Consider the following 14908-nt stretch of genomic DNA (forward strand, 5'->3'; position numbering starts at 1 on the left):
CACACACATGCAACTCCGAGAAAATGAATTGAAGTACAATACCATTTAAAGGTCCACTGTACTCTGTACCAAAATCTACACGTGTATCATCTGTCTCCGACATCCGATTTTCATTGCGTGATAATCTACCATTTCTTGATTACAACTTATTTTAACACCGGTCTTTTCTTTTTTTCATTACAAAACTTAGTACATTTTTGTCGAGCCCACCGGAAGTGTGGGGAAGCTAAGGGATCGCCTTCGGCCTCTGTCCGTCCGTCGTCCGTCCGTAACGCTACAAAAACTTGAATAACTATCTACTGAGGACTGCAATTTCAGTCAAACTTGGAGGGAAGAGCGGTTATACAAAGTTACACATATTTTATCAAACATGAAGGTCACCTCAAGGGCAAAGGTCTCTGGCAGACGTGAATGAACTTTGGGGCCAATGTTAAGTTTTTACGGTGCATTTCGATTATGGTTCATAACTTTTGATGTATAAGTCAGTTTGTGACCAAACTTGGATGGTAGATGTCCCTTGGGGAGTTGAAGGTCACCACAAGGTCAAAGGTCACAGACAGGAGTCAACGAACTTTTAGGCCCCAATGTTAAGTTTTTACGGCGTGTTTTGATTATGACTCATAACTTTTGATATACATGTCCGTTTGTGACCAAACTTGGATGGTGGATGTCCTTTGAGGAGTTGAAGGTCACCACAAGGTTAAAGGTCACAGACAGGGGTCAACAAATTCTAAGGGCCTAATGTTAAGTTTTATGGTGCGTTTCGATTATGGCTCATATAACTTTTGATCTTTATGTCCGTTTGTGACCAAACTTGGCTAGTAAATGTCCCTTAGGGAGTTGAAGGTCATCACAATGTCAAAGGTCACAGACAGGGGTCAACAGACTTTTACGGCCCATTTATTAAGTTTTGTGGTGCGTTTCAATTATAGCTCATAAATTTTGATCCCTTTGTCAGTTTGTGACCAAACTTGGCTGGTAAATGTCCCTTGGGGAGTAGAAGGTCACCACAAGGTCAAAGGTCATAGGTGGGTCGATGAACTTCCGGGAGTTAGAAAAACATTAGATTTTATTTCTTCTATGCCAGTGGGCCACACATAATTTTCACTTTCGGCGGAATGAACTCTCTTTATCTTAGAACTAGTGTACAGAACCTTATTCATTTCTGGAATACGAAACTTAGAAATAGCGAACTTTATCTCATTTTCAGATGAACAACCTTCGGAATAACGATTCATATTTCATTTTCGGATTACGAACCTTCGGAGTTACTGTAATAATGATATATCGTGATACTGCTTTGAAAGGGGAAAGCAGAAAGAACACTAAACTGAGGAATTAGAGGTACAACAAAAAATGAGCTTTAAAGTTGTGTAAATACATTAAGAACCATTGATAGACGTATGTTTTATTGGAAACAAAGCACAGCCAAACATTTTCCAAGTATACATCGGAAATAACTAATAGACACTTAAGTAATACGGAACCTCAATTCATTTCAAGTTGTTCGGCGATATGTAACAGTCAAGCATCTAATGGAACCTATACTATGACTTTGACGACAGTGGTTGTAAAGCATTCTTGAAGATATGAAATCGTGTGTAATTTTGTGGATCTGATAAGGTGTTGTCGTACTGTTATCATTTCTATGTTTAAACTTTGATTTAAAAAAAGGACATCAACGAAGTAATTTCCACATCAACATTGTATGCCCTACTTTATGAAGTGAAGCCCCAATCAAATCAATACGATGATTTATGGATTACAAACACTCAATAGCGAAACCTTATTGAAATCTAACACAAGAATGAGAAATGTAAGTACTTTTTGTAGTCTTATTGTCTGTACGTGAAATAACTGGGAAGGTCACAAACGTATATTGATATCAAACAAGTTACATGACAACTTTCACACAAATAAGGTTGTTTTTTTTTTTCGTGGAGGCTTTTTTTTTTATTCAAAGCGGGAAATGAATACACCGCCCTTATCAATGCGGACCTTTAGAGAGTGTGACAGTGCGTTGTATTCTACGATATTTAGCATTAACAATGACAAAATTAGATTTAATGTACATACCTTATTGAGAGTTTTTGGTGGTGGGGCGGCAGCTACAATTTTGTTACATCATTTTTTTTTTTATATATACACGACCGAATATTAAAGCGCACAAAGACAAATTAATGAAGAGATGAATGAAATGACCAACAAGTCATACTCGCACGAGTGTTCTATTGCGTATACATGTTTAAGTACACGTATCTATGCACGCATGAATATCAAATGCAAATGTATATGATATCACATATACATACATGAGCCTACATATATAACTGGATTTTATGTATCAAAAGATCCAGAACTATAGCATTTCAACAACTTCAGTGTAGCCGTGTTTATTTCTATTGATCAAAAGTAGTTAGAGTAGGAAAAAAAATCTTATTGCATACCTATTGAATTACAATGCATTAAATATATTTCACATCAATTCATAAAGAAATATAAAGAAATATAGGATTTGCATCAATAGTCATACACCTGATGTTGAACCCGTAATTCACACGATTTACACAACACTCACAATAGAAGCGATGTTTTTCTTTTTCTTTTTGTTTTGTTGTTCTTTTTCTACACTGTGTTAATTCTTATCCCTAAATAAAAAAGAATACAATATCCACACAAAACTACATGTATGACAAACATATTTAAGAAGCTTTGATTTTCTACCAAAAAAAAAGTTTCATAAACTAGTTCAATCAATAGGTTACGTACAAAATATAGTAAATTGTCGCATTTTAACGCCTCTATGACATGTTCTTGGATGTTGCCGGAGCCAAACAAGTTATTTCAATAAATCATACAGTAAATTGCGGCATTTTCTCTTCTATGACCTGTTTGATGTTACAAAAGCTGTTTAAAGGCTGTCACAAGAAACATAATGATACTTGATTACTTGTAACCACCTCCTCACGACAATACGACTAAAAAGCTGTGCTCTCGCATTACACAAATACAGAAGGGGAAATATGCAAGTGAAGTGGGAAGTTACTACTTAGGATTAACGAATAGTCTGGTTCACTAGTGTTTTTACAAATAACACAATAACAAAGTACAATGTCTATATATGCTATATGTATAGACAATTCCACCCTAACAGCAACACTAATGAACGTATTGTTATCAACACATCATGAGATCTGATACATGTGATTAAAACAATTATCTAAAACATGGTAGTGGCGTTCACTGCCTTCCTAACACTGACTGACCAGGGAGGTGGGAAATATGTTCCCATCTCTCTTGACTGAATGAATGAGATTGTCGTCTTTGACATATCTGATGGCGGCAATGGGTCGTATTATGGGAAGCCAAACTTGCTCTTATCCCGACCGTGTTTGGGTCATGCTAATATCTATACTGATTCTACTGAAAATAGTCGAAATAATGCTGACCGTTTCAACAGGCTGGGTATCACTTTGTCAAGTGAAAAAAAAGACAAAGAGTGTGGAATGACTTATTTTGACAAAACTCATTTGACTAGTGCACGAAGATAAATAGACTTTCCATGGAATCAGTAATCATGACAGAACATTATTTTGTTCCCAAACTATGTTAAACTATATCATTCTGTGTTATTTACAATTATCTGCTTATTCTGTTTTATTCATTATTCTTTTTTTTTCTTTTCCTTTTTTATCTTTCTTTTTTCTTTTCTTTTCAGAAAATTGCAAAAAATGTTGGTCTCTGGATATCAGTCACCTATAATGTCAATGGGAGCATGGTTATAAGTGTGCTGTACATTAGATTCCCTGATGTAAATATCACACCACTTAATCTCTTACGTAACAATGTGATCAACCATGACCTGGTGTTTAAAATTGTTCATCTGCACCCGAGTGAGAAAATATTTTGCCTTGGCTTGCTGCACAGATATCCATGCCAAGTAATGTAACCTTTTGTAAACCTTAAGAACCTCCTCTGTACTATTCATTGTATAGCTGACGCCTTTTGTTAAGCACGCATTGTAAACCGAGTGGAGACAAAATCACTTTGTAAAAAACTTTATGCATGGTATATGTCAACAATATGAGCATACATGTACGCGTATGTGCATGTTATACAGCGATTTTGCAGGAACCAATAAGTCGAATCAAATCAAAAGAATTTAAAAAAGGGTAGTCTTTTCTGAGGAAAGGGCCCGCTTTAAGAAAAAATAACCCTTTCCCTGGGGAAAACGAAGATACAAATTCGCAACTCAAATAATACAAAACCGTGGCAAAAACTCGCAAAAGCCACAACGTATCAAGCGAACTAGTACATAATATACATGAATTGGAGAAAAAAATACTCAAAACAAAGTAAATGAATAGACCCGTATCAGAAAAAAACAACAACATCAGATCATGATGTTATACTGGACTTCGAGTAAAATAGCAAAATAAAGTATGTTTTGTAATAACATATCCGTATATCTATTTAAGGCGTTATCAGTTGCCCATCTATATCCAAAGGAAAATTTGCAAATGTTGAAAACTAAAACAAAAAACACACGAATAGACTATCAAAACCATCTTGTTGTGAATCAGACAAAACACGTTGGAATATTATTCTCACTATGCAGCACACATCAATAAAATGCACAAATAGCATTAACAGATATAATGATGAGTTTATAAATCGAATATTGTCTCTCAAATTGTGTATGTTGCAGTATGAATTAAAGCTGCGTAAAAAAAAAAGATTAAAGTCAGATCAAGTTTTGGGGATGAATAGTAGGTTTTCGTGCGGAAATTATAGCCAGTTAACAGAGTAGGCCTACATGCAATGTTTATTGACAAGATTGTGTAAATAGCATGGAGTTAAATCATTCAATATCAATGGCCTAATACAGTACGAATAACTAATTCTATCATCCATACCTTGGCATTCAACTCTGTTGTAAGGAATTTCTTTTGGGGTAGTATGGTTTTCATTTTGAGAACTATCCTCGCACAATATGATTCTGGTGTCTCTGCAATCCAACTCTGTCTTGTTAAACTTTCCCCACACGGTGCAATAATCAATACGTGGCAGAACAGATGACGTATTTCACGACGTATCATCTGACACATGCTATCGCTAGACTAATGTTAATTATGATTGAAACGTGCAATGATCAGTTAAGACTGTGATCTCATACAACTCCAAGATATTTCATTGCAGTCGCATTATCAAGATAGGCATTATAATCAAATAACTTCTAGTGTCTTGTGATTAGTTTTCCGCTTAGTACTAAACGTTGCTTTCTATAGCATTTATTTTCCATTTTGTTAGCTATACATTATAACTAAACACGCATCATAATTATTTTCTTTTTTGCCAATTTTTGCTGAGTACTTCATATTTTACTCAAAGATGGTAAAGTTGTTAGTTGAATTTCAAATAACACACAGCATTAAATAACAAACAATATAATGGGAGCCCAAGAACAGATCCTGCGGGCACTCCGTCAGATTTGACATGTAGGAAATCACTTTAGATATTATAGAGATGATACCCACTATACTCATCAACTCATTTTACACTATATCAAGTCCTTTTTGGATAATTTCACACGATATAAAGTCAAATGACGTCTTCATTAGGTCCAAAAGTTTGCTCTTGTAATAAGATTACTATCGAGATTATCCAACAAGAAGTCGGTGATTTTGATTAAAGATGTTGAAGTTGAATGGTTTTGACGTACACCGGGTTTCGTTTGTGATAGTAGGTTGTTTTTTTAAGTAATTGTATTATTTTTTGTGTTTTACAATAAGAAGACAAAACTTCAGGTAGTCCGCCATTACTCTTCCTTTTCAAAATTCGTTTTACCTGCAGTCATGATAGTTTTGCCTTTGTTAGTTAAACATTTTAATGATTGTTTAAAGTAATAAGGAATATGCCTTTTGATTTAAAATACACCATCCCTTAGTTTCGTCAGGATTGTCAATTCGTACCATGAACGGATATATGTATCGTTTCCACGCAAAGACAACTCAAAGATTCTCAAACCATGCATGAACGAAACTAAATAATTGTTCTTTGACTACTTGAGAGTAATGGAAATTCACCTTTAAAAATCGAAACAAAAAATGAACGTTTTGAATAACATATGAATTAGAATATCATCGCGACGTTCTTGTTTTCAGTTTGATTTCTTTTGAAGACTGAAGTTTACATCTCACTTCTGTTTGTACTGTTATTCTTCATAGTTTAAAAAATCAACCTTTAGATATTTGGATCGGTATACGATGCCATCATATCGTGCATACAAGTGGTAACGTACGTTACATGCTGTGCCATTATGTTGTGGCAAAAGCTCATATCAAATCAAATGTTGTTATGTCTCACGCAAGCCCTTTGAAACATTAAGAAATTTGTGTAGAATGTCAAGAGAAAAATTATTCTGAGAAATATACACAATGTAAAGTCATCTTTGATCGGTATGCCTGGCATCTAGTAAATTTTGCAAAATGAATATCTCGTTTCATGTATCTTTTAAAATATTATCTTATAGATTAGTTTATTTTCAAAACGGGTGTATGTATGTATGTCTCCTAGGAAAACAAAGAATTCAGTTGAAAGAGCACAGCGATCTTTTCAAATCCACCCAGGCATTTTTTGCTGTTTTTCTAAACAGAGAATCGGTTAGAATCAGTACGAAAAGCTTCCACCAAAAGCTACTGAGCGATAGTAAATACAATAAATTCGAAACGATGACGTGTGACAAATAGGTCGAGAGAAATGGGTGCGTTGCAATATACAAAGCGCTGAATATAACATAAAAATAAGAAGTGATGAAAAGTAATATCACGGTGGTAATGCCCCGTTTACTAGTATGTGGCCTTCCACGTAGGACTGGCGCAGCTTGTTGTCCAGTCTCTCCTGTCGCACTCGTTGACGTCGAATCCATGGCAGACACAGTACGAATGTGTCTGCGAGCGATGATTAGAAGGTGGACGTTAAGGGCTGATGTGATCACGGCTGGACACGCGATGCAAGCGATGAGGATCCCGAGATCAAGACTCAAAGATGGCTGTTCAAAAAATACCGTCACGGCAAAATGAGAGACCCCTATTTGTGTAAGGGAACGACGGGAGTGGTAGATATGTGGCACAGTTGAGCGAGATAATCGTGCTGACCAACAACAATATTGCAGCCCTCTTTACGCTGACTATTTGAATGTAATGCAGTGGCCGGGAAATGAGTATCACCCTATTTCATGGTTATGAGACACTGCAGCCATGCCGAAAGGTTGGCAAAGTAGAAACAGAAGAACAGAAGTGTGAGGCACAATTCTGCAGAAGGTGTGTTATCTTCGTTAAAAAAATTGGGCTCTGAGTAAAGCTGAAAGGACGTACTCGCTATGCCTGCAATAATGTCTGTGGAGGCCATGATGCGATACAAAAACACTTCCACATCACCAATGTCATAATTGTATCGACGCCTTAGAACGAGGAGCAAGAATGTATTACAAAGAATGATCAGAACATCGGACAGGATGATGAGAGTGATTGCTATCAGATCATAGGCAAGAAAACCAGATGCATCTTCATCGTGCTCATGATCATCATCAGAAGCATCATGGAAAGATGTGACATTGTTAGAAGATAGCATTAATACCGTCATGATTCAGGTCAGACTGTTTCGCTATTGTCCTCAGTAAGTGGAGTCTATAAATGCAACTGTCGAGCCATGAGTCGTGGGTAACATAATATAGTTGAAGGTCTAGACGATAGGTATTTCCGTTATCTTGAACTTCTCAAAATCAATAGTTGCAAAATCTCGCAGCTATAGTGCTTGTCGGCAACCTTCACTTGACTGGCGCTGTGGTAGTAACGCAGATGTGAGGGTTTTTTTTCCCCCTTTTTGTAGTTCCCCTTTTCGTTCTTTGATTGGGCTGGTAACGATACAGTCCGTTCAATCTATCCGCCAATGACATTTCTGCATTTTACACCTTAGCTTAGCTTACATACAGACAGTAGGCCATGGTGCACTATGACATGTTCATTCGGCAGTGCATACTTCATTATGCAAATATAGGTTTTCCCCAGTCAATCTCATACTTTTGTTATTCTAATAATGAACGTGCATCAAAAATTCACACAAGCGCACACGCGAAAATATTCGGGCATTCAAATTCAGAATCCGAGAAATTAAATTATATTTATTGAAGCTCGTTTTCGTTTTCCGCCAAGTCATATGCGCGTATGAGCGTTCAATTTCCAAATGCGAACTGGTGCTTGTTTGGGGCGTTCAATTTTATTCTAAGTTGATCAGTTTCCTACTTCGTGCACTCAATTTAATGAACTAGGAAATGGAATAGATTTTTGAAGAAGGGGTAGTGGGGTGAGGATGGGGGAGAAAGGGGCGAAAATCACTGACATCAGCACACCGACATAAACCACTCACAAAGGCGTATTGTGTTTATGATTACATTGCAAAAAAGTCGGGTGTTAAGTATGAAATATCGAGCCGGTGATAAATTTCCGGTGCTCATTTTTGGTGTTAAATTAACGCCTCTGGGTGTCACTTCAAAATATAACAATTTTTTTTCTCTCTCTCTCATTTAAGTTAATTAGTTATCATTCTTCTTGTTGGTTTGGAACTTCACCAAGATGAACAAAAACTTTCCGACACAGGAGGTCTACTCTACTTAAAAAATTAAAGTTGTAAACGCACTAACACCACAAAACACCAGCAAGTGTGGTCTCCTATTGACACTAGGCGTTATGATACATGTGGTGTCATTGTTGAATTATTTTTCAACACCATGACAACATAATTTCTACACCTGTCAATGTGGTCCTCTAATACTCGATCAGTATTAGATTTAACACCCATGGTGTTAGATCTAACACCAATATTTTTTTTTTTTTTAGTGTATGTTTACATGTTCACCTGTCAGTCAACCACTATGCCCCGTACGGATGCTTACTGCATCCCAGGCCGACAGCTCACCGACGAAGCCAGCCCCAGCTGGTGGTATAGGGCTGCTACACTCGACTCTGACCACAACTCGGAATTACCCAACGCCATATACAATCTGTCATCGAACAACTTCTCACTGATGGTACATTCACCTCCAAACGGATTTCTGCAATGAAAACAAAGCTTTTGAACGAGTTATGTGAGACAATATTATTCGCTCCGATATAAAGGACTTACTATAATTCAACGTTGATGTCGACGATCGATGGAGAATCGTCTCCAAAGCATCGAGGAGGACTTAGAGGAGGCGGAACAATATTCACGGTTTAACTGCTTGGTTTTCGCTGGCATCGATGAAAGCAGTGGCGAGGGGGTGGAGGCAACCGTGTGGAGCCGGGAAATGTGCAAACACCGGGAAATGTGCAAACGTCTTGCCGGGAAATGTGCAAATGTCTCGTCGGGAAATGTGCAAATTTCATCAACGGGAAATGTGCAAACATGACGCCGGGAAATGTGCAAAAATTCAGGTTTTGCCGGGAAATGTGCAAACGTCACCGGGAAATGTGCTAATCATTTACTTTAGCTACACTGTGTATAATTAATACGGTAGATACACTCCATGCCAAAACTGCGCATGAACCTCTTCACATTAGTATTGTCTTAAAAAGATACTTGACAGATTTTCAGCAAAATTGGCACGTAGCACCATTAAGGCCATGGGATCTCAATTTGTTTAAATATTAGTCTTACCCCCCCCCCCCGAAAAAGGGGGAGGGGGCTCAAAGTCCCAGAACTACGGTTTTATCAAAATTCTTCTTATATTCTACAACCAAAATATAGATAGAGCTTGCTTGGTGCTATCAAGACATCGATGACAGTAGTTTAAGTTTAATTACAGATCCAGGAATGCTGGGTACGGGGCCATGTGGGGGGAGGGGGAGGCTTCATCTCCCCTCCCTAGCCCCTTTCGGGGAGTGGGTAGTTGAAGCCTCAGATTCCTTAAAGTAGTGTTATGAAGAGTTTCATGACTGAAATTGCATATTTGATTATGGTGCTAGGATTCAAGGGTGCCCTGATCAGGGGGGGGGGGGGGGGGTGACGGAGAGAAGGTGGATTGTCCACAATTGCTGCATCTTCTTGACAAATTTCACGACGGATTTTTACCAAACTTGGAAGATAGCATCTTTACGGTGATAATTATGATCTTTATTTGTTGAAATGAGCTCCATCCCCCGCCACCGCCGGGGGGGGGGGGGGGGGGGGGTGTTGAAGCTTAAGATCCCTAACTACGTTAATGCTATGCAAACACCAGTTATATGCTGAAATTTCAAGTTTAATGTTTACGGATCCAGGGGAACCATGATAGGTGGTATGGGGGGAGGGGGCTTTTCCACATTTTCTGTATGTTCTTGAAAAATCTACATGTGCATGACGTATTTTCACCTTACTTGATCTTGATTTGTTAAAATGACCCCCTCCCCTTAAGCGGTGTGTGTGTGGGGGTGGGGGTGGAGCTCATTTTATGAAATGAAGATCATATCACATAAAATGCATCTGCCAAGTTTTGTGAAAAATCCGTTGTAGATTTTTCAAGTAGATGCTGAAAATGTGGAAAATCCCCCATCCTGCCCCCCCCCCCCCCGATCTGGGCACCCCTGGATTCACTATAATCAAACATGAAATTTCAGTCAATATCTTCAGAGCACTAATTTACCTCTTTCTTTCTGGTTTGAGAGAAGAAGATTAAAAAAATTCCAGAGTTTAGGGACCCTGATGCTTCCCCCTCCCCCTCATTTGACGGCGTGGGGGGGGGGGGGGCTCATTTTATCAATCAGGATCATATTACCATGCTATCTGCCAAGTTTGATGAAAATCGTTCCTTGATTTTTCAAGAATATGCTGAAAATGTGTAAAATCCCCCTCCTCCTCCTTACCCCTTAACCCCCTCCATCTGGGCACCTTTTGATCTGCCATAATCAAACGTGAAATTTCAGTCATCATTGTCTTCAAAGCACTAACTTAGCGATATCTTTTTCGGTTCAACAGAAGAAGATACAAAAATTCCAGAGATTAGGGACCCTGAGGTTTAACTCCCCCTCCCCCTCCCCCCCCCCCCCCCCCGCCCCTCCTTTGGCTATGAGGTTGGGGGCTCATTTCATCAGTTAAGATCATATTACCATAAACATGCTATCTGCAAAGTTGGTAAAAATATGTCGTAAATTTTTAAAGAAGATGCTGAAAATGTGGAAAATCCCCCTCCTCCCAATTATACCCCCACCCCCCTATCTGGGCACCCCTGGAAATTTCAGTCATTAATTGTCTTCATATCACTAACTTACTACTATCTTTTCTTGTTTGACTGAAGAAGATACCATAATAATTGTGTTCCAGCGATTAGGGATCTGAAGCTTTAACTCCCCCCCCCCCTTTTTTTTTTTGTCGGGGGGGGGGGGGGGGGGTAGGGCTTATTTTAACAAATAAAGATCATAACATCTTAAATATGCTATCTAGCAAGTTTGATGATGAAAATGTGGACAACCTCCTCCTCTATGTCACCCCCCCCCCCCCCCCACCCCCGCCCCCGATCAGGGCACCCCTTGTTCCATCAAAATAAAAAATGAAATTTCAGACGTTAATGTCTTCAAAGCACTAAATTAGCTCTATCTTCTTTTTTTTTTTGGTTGGGCAGAAGAAAAAAAACCCCAGAAAATCCAGAGTTCAGGGACTCTGAGCACCCCCCCCCCCCCCCCGGGGGGGGGGGGGGACTAATTTCAACCAATAATGACCATATTATCATTTTAAGATGCTATCTGCCAAATCTGGTGAAAATCCGTTGTGGAGTGGTATACAAGAAAATGTTGAAATATAAAAAAAAAAAAATACAGGTATTTGCTATAGACAGGTGGTGGCTAAGACATGTGGTAAAGGTAGTGATGATTCATCCACAGGTTTGATTGAGAGTTTCTCTTTCATCTATACATAATACATGTATAGGTAAACTGAACGGTTTGCACATTTCCCGACGGCTTTGCACATTTCCCGGCGTCACGTTTGCACATCTCCCGTCGATGAAATTTAGAAATTTGCACATTTCCCGGCAAGATGTTTGCACATTTCCCGGCGTTTGCACATTTCCCGGCGTTTGCACATTTCCCGGCTCCACAAACCGTCGTCAGTATCTGTAAAGACGACTTTGGGATCAATGTCGAGAAGCGAGACATCGATCGTTGCCACCGCGACTGGGACCCATGGCCGGAGGTGCGAAAAAAGGTCAGGCGACAAACAAGGTGAAAAAGCAGCACCGTGATGTCATCGTGAAATTCGCGACCTACCGCACGAGAGACGATGTTAACAAAGTACGATTTAACCTACGGAAAGCAGCCAGAAAGTAAAAAACCGTTTACATCAATGAAAGTTTGACACAAAGGTCGCTCGAAGCTCTACTGGAAAGTGAAGAGAGGACTAGAAAGCAGATATTTCAAACTTTAATTGGACACTGGACGGGGGGATTATAGGCCTATAGTCAAGAAACCAAACGGCGAGAAGATCACAATCGTCAGAGAAAGAGACTTGGTGACATTGAATCTAAACACGTGAACACTGAACTCAGACTGAGTAGAAACGTTTGAATGGTAATTTCTTTTTTCATGAGTATCTATTTTGTGTAATACCTTCGAATAACACATATTCGTGATTTATTTGCTTATATTTTTGTGTTAATCATTTTAATTAATGAGGTGTTTGATGATCTATTTTAATACATCAATTTATGCCAGTTAGGTTTCCATGTAAAATGTAATCAGAGAGCATTGCTCTGCGGCACAGTATGTAACAAGTGGAATCATATTTTATGTGCCTGGTAGGTAGGTAGGTAGGTGTTTATTTCCGTTAAAAATATATACCAAAAAAAAAAATATGTATATACAGTTTAAAACGGCTGGAAAGCCCATATTCAGCGGTGCCGCCATGGCACCACTGGTCTTCCATGGAGTCCAGTTACATAATAGATAAACAAGGCTTTACAATATGCAAAGAGGCTGAATGATGCAAAGAGATAAAATTGGAAAGAGATAGAGAAAAAAGAATATACAGGGATTGAGGTTACAACACACATGCCATTACATAATCGAACATTACATAACAGAACAGAACAAACTAAACCCGGCTCTCCTGTCACAGCAAACAATACATTGCAACTGGGATTCATGAATTTGTATATATCCTAAAAAAGAATAAAAAAAAAAACATTTAGATTTAAGGCTGATCGAGCAGCCGGTGGTAGGTTATTATACATAAATGCCGCTCGATATGTAAATGATCTTTTGAGAAATTCAGTATCGGGTTTGGGTAAACTAAGTTTGTTTCCGAAACGCAAGGAATACGGGTGAGAGGGATAGCCAAAAGATTCAGACAGATATTCTGGGGTCATACCATGGAGTGTTCTAAACAAACATATCATCAGGTGTTTATTTCTTCTTTGTGCTAAAGTGTCCCATTTCATAGCATTGTGAATCTCTAGGTTCGAGACATGAGATTCCAGTTTTATCTTGAGTATTAACTGGCCAGCCCTATTTTGTAATTTCTGTAATCTATCAATATGCAGTTTACAAGCAGAGCCATAAACAACATCGCCATAATCAAAATGTGGTAAAATAACAGCATTATAAATCAACTTTAAAGGACAAGTTCACCTTCATAGACATATGGGTGGATTGAATGCAGCAATATTAGTAGAACACATCACAGAGAGTTTGAGGAAAATCGGACAATCCGTTCAAAAGTTATGAATTTTTGAAGTTTCTGCTCACTCAAGACTGGATGAGAAGACTACTATAGCTTGTGATGTCACATGAGTACAACGTTATAAAGAAAGAATAAAGAAAATTCAACATATTTTCACTTTTCTCGCATAACAAAAGAACACTTGACTTCTCTCTTTCAGAAGACATGGGGAATAATATTACCCTTAACATATGTCAGTAACAAGTCGAAGAAATGTGCTCTTTTTTCAAAAAGTAAAGTTTTGTGAAATTCTCTTTTTATTTTCTTTATATCGTTGTACGCATTTGACAGCATACACTGTATAGTCTTCTCATCCAGCAGTGACTACACAGATAATTTAAAAATTCATAACTTTTGAACGGATTGTCCGATTTTCCCCAAACTTTCACTGATTTGTTCTGCTAATATTGTTGCATTCACTTAATCCACATTGTACGGACATGAAGGTGGACTTGTCCTTTAATATAGGTTCACTTAGGACACCTCTCAATCTACCCAAATAGCTTATCATTTTCCCAATTTTTTCACCATATTATCAATGTGAATGTCCCATTTTATCTGTTCACCACAAATAACACCCAGATATTTAACATGGTTGACCTGCTGAATCCTAGTGTTAAATGAAATAACATTCAAATCACCTACTTTAGAGAGCATAAATCGGCTTCCTATTAACATGCAAACAGTTTTATCACAATTTACGCTGAGTTTATTTGCATTCATCCAGTGAGACAGATGCAGTAAATCATTATTCAAAACATTTTCAATATTGTATACAGATGAATCAGAAAAATAAAGAACAGTATCATCTGCATATAACTTCAAATTACATTATTCAATATTATTTTTCAGGTCATTTATATATATGATGAATAAAAGTGGTCCCAACAGTGAACCTTGCGGTAGACCATAGCTTACTACTGCCTCATTTGACAACACTGAATTTACAAAGGTTTTGCATTTCCTGCCAGTAAGGTAACTTCGAAACCAGTCATTAGAAGAGTTTTTTATGCCGACACTTCGAAGTTTTTTTTGCCGACACTTCGAAGTTTTGTTTTTTTTTTTCAAAAGAATCAAATGGTTCACAGTATCAAAGGCCTTCTTAAGGTCGACAAACACCGCACCAGTATACTGGTGATTATCCATGGCCTGAAACCAGTCGTCTGTGACTTTAATAAGG

The 14908-nt window shown here is 38.1% G+C and overlaps 1 pseudogene; it reads right to left on the reverse strand.

The window, feature by feature from the left end:
- Window positions 1-6589: 6589 nt before the first annotated feature.
- Window positions 6590-7644, reverse strand: LOC139744231 (uncharacterized; annotated as a pseudogene).
- Window positions 7645-14908: the final 7264 nt, after the last annotated feature.

This window comes from Diadema antillarum, unplaced genomic scaffold (assembly GCF_040938485.1).
Source record: "Diadema antillarum isolate AM-2024a unplaced genomic scaffold, OU_Dant_1.0 seq00001148_RagTag, whole genome shotgun sequence".
In the NCBI taxonomy this organism is placed as follows: domain Eukaryota; kingdom Metazoa; phylum Echinodermata; class Echinoidea; order Diadematoida; family Diadematidae; genus Diadema; species Diadema antillarum.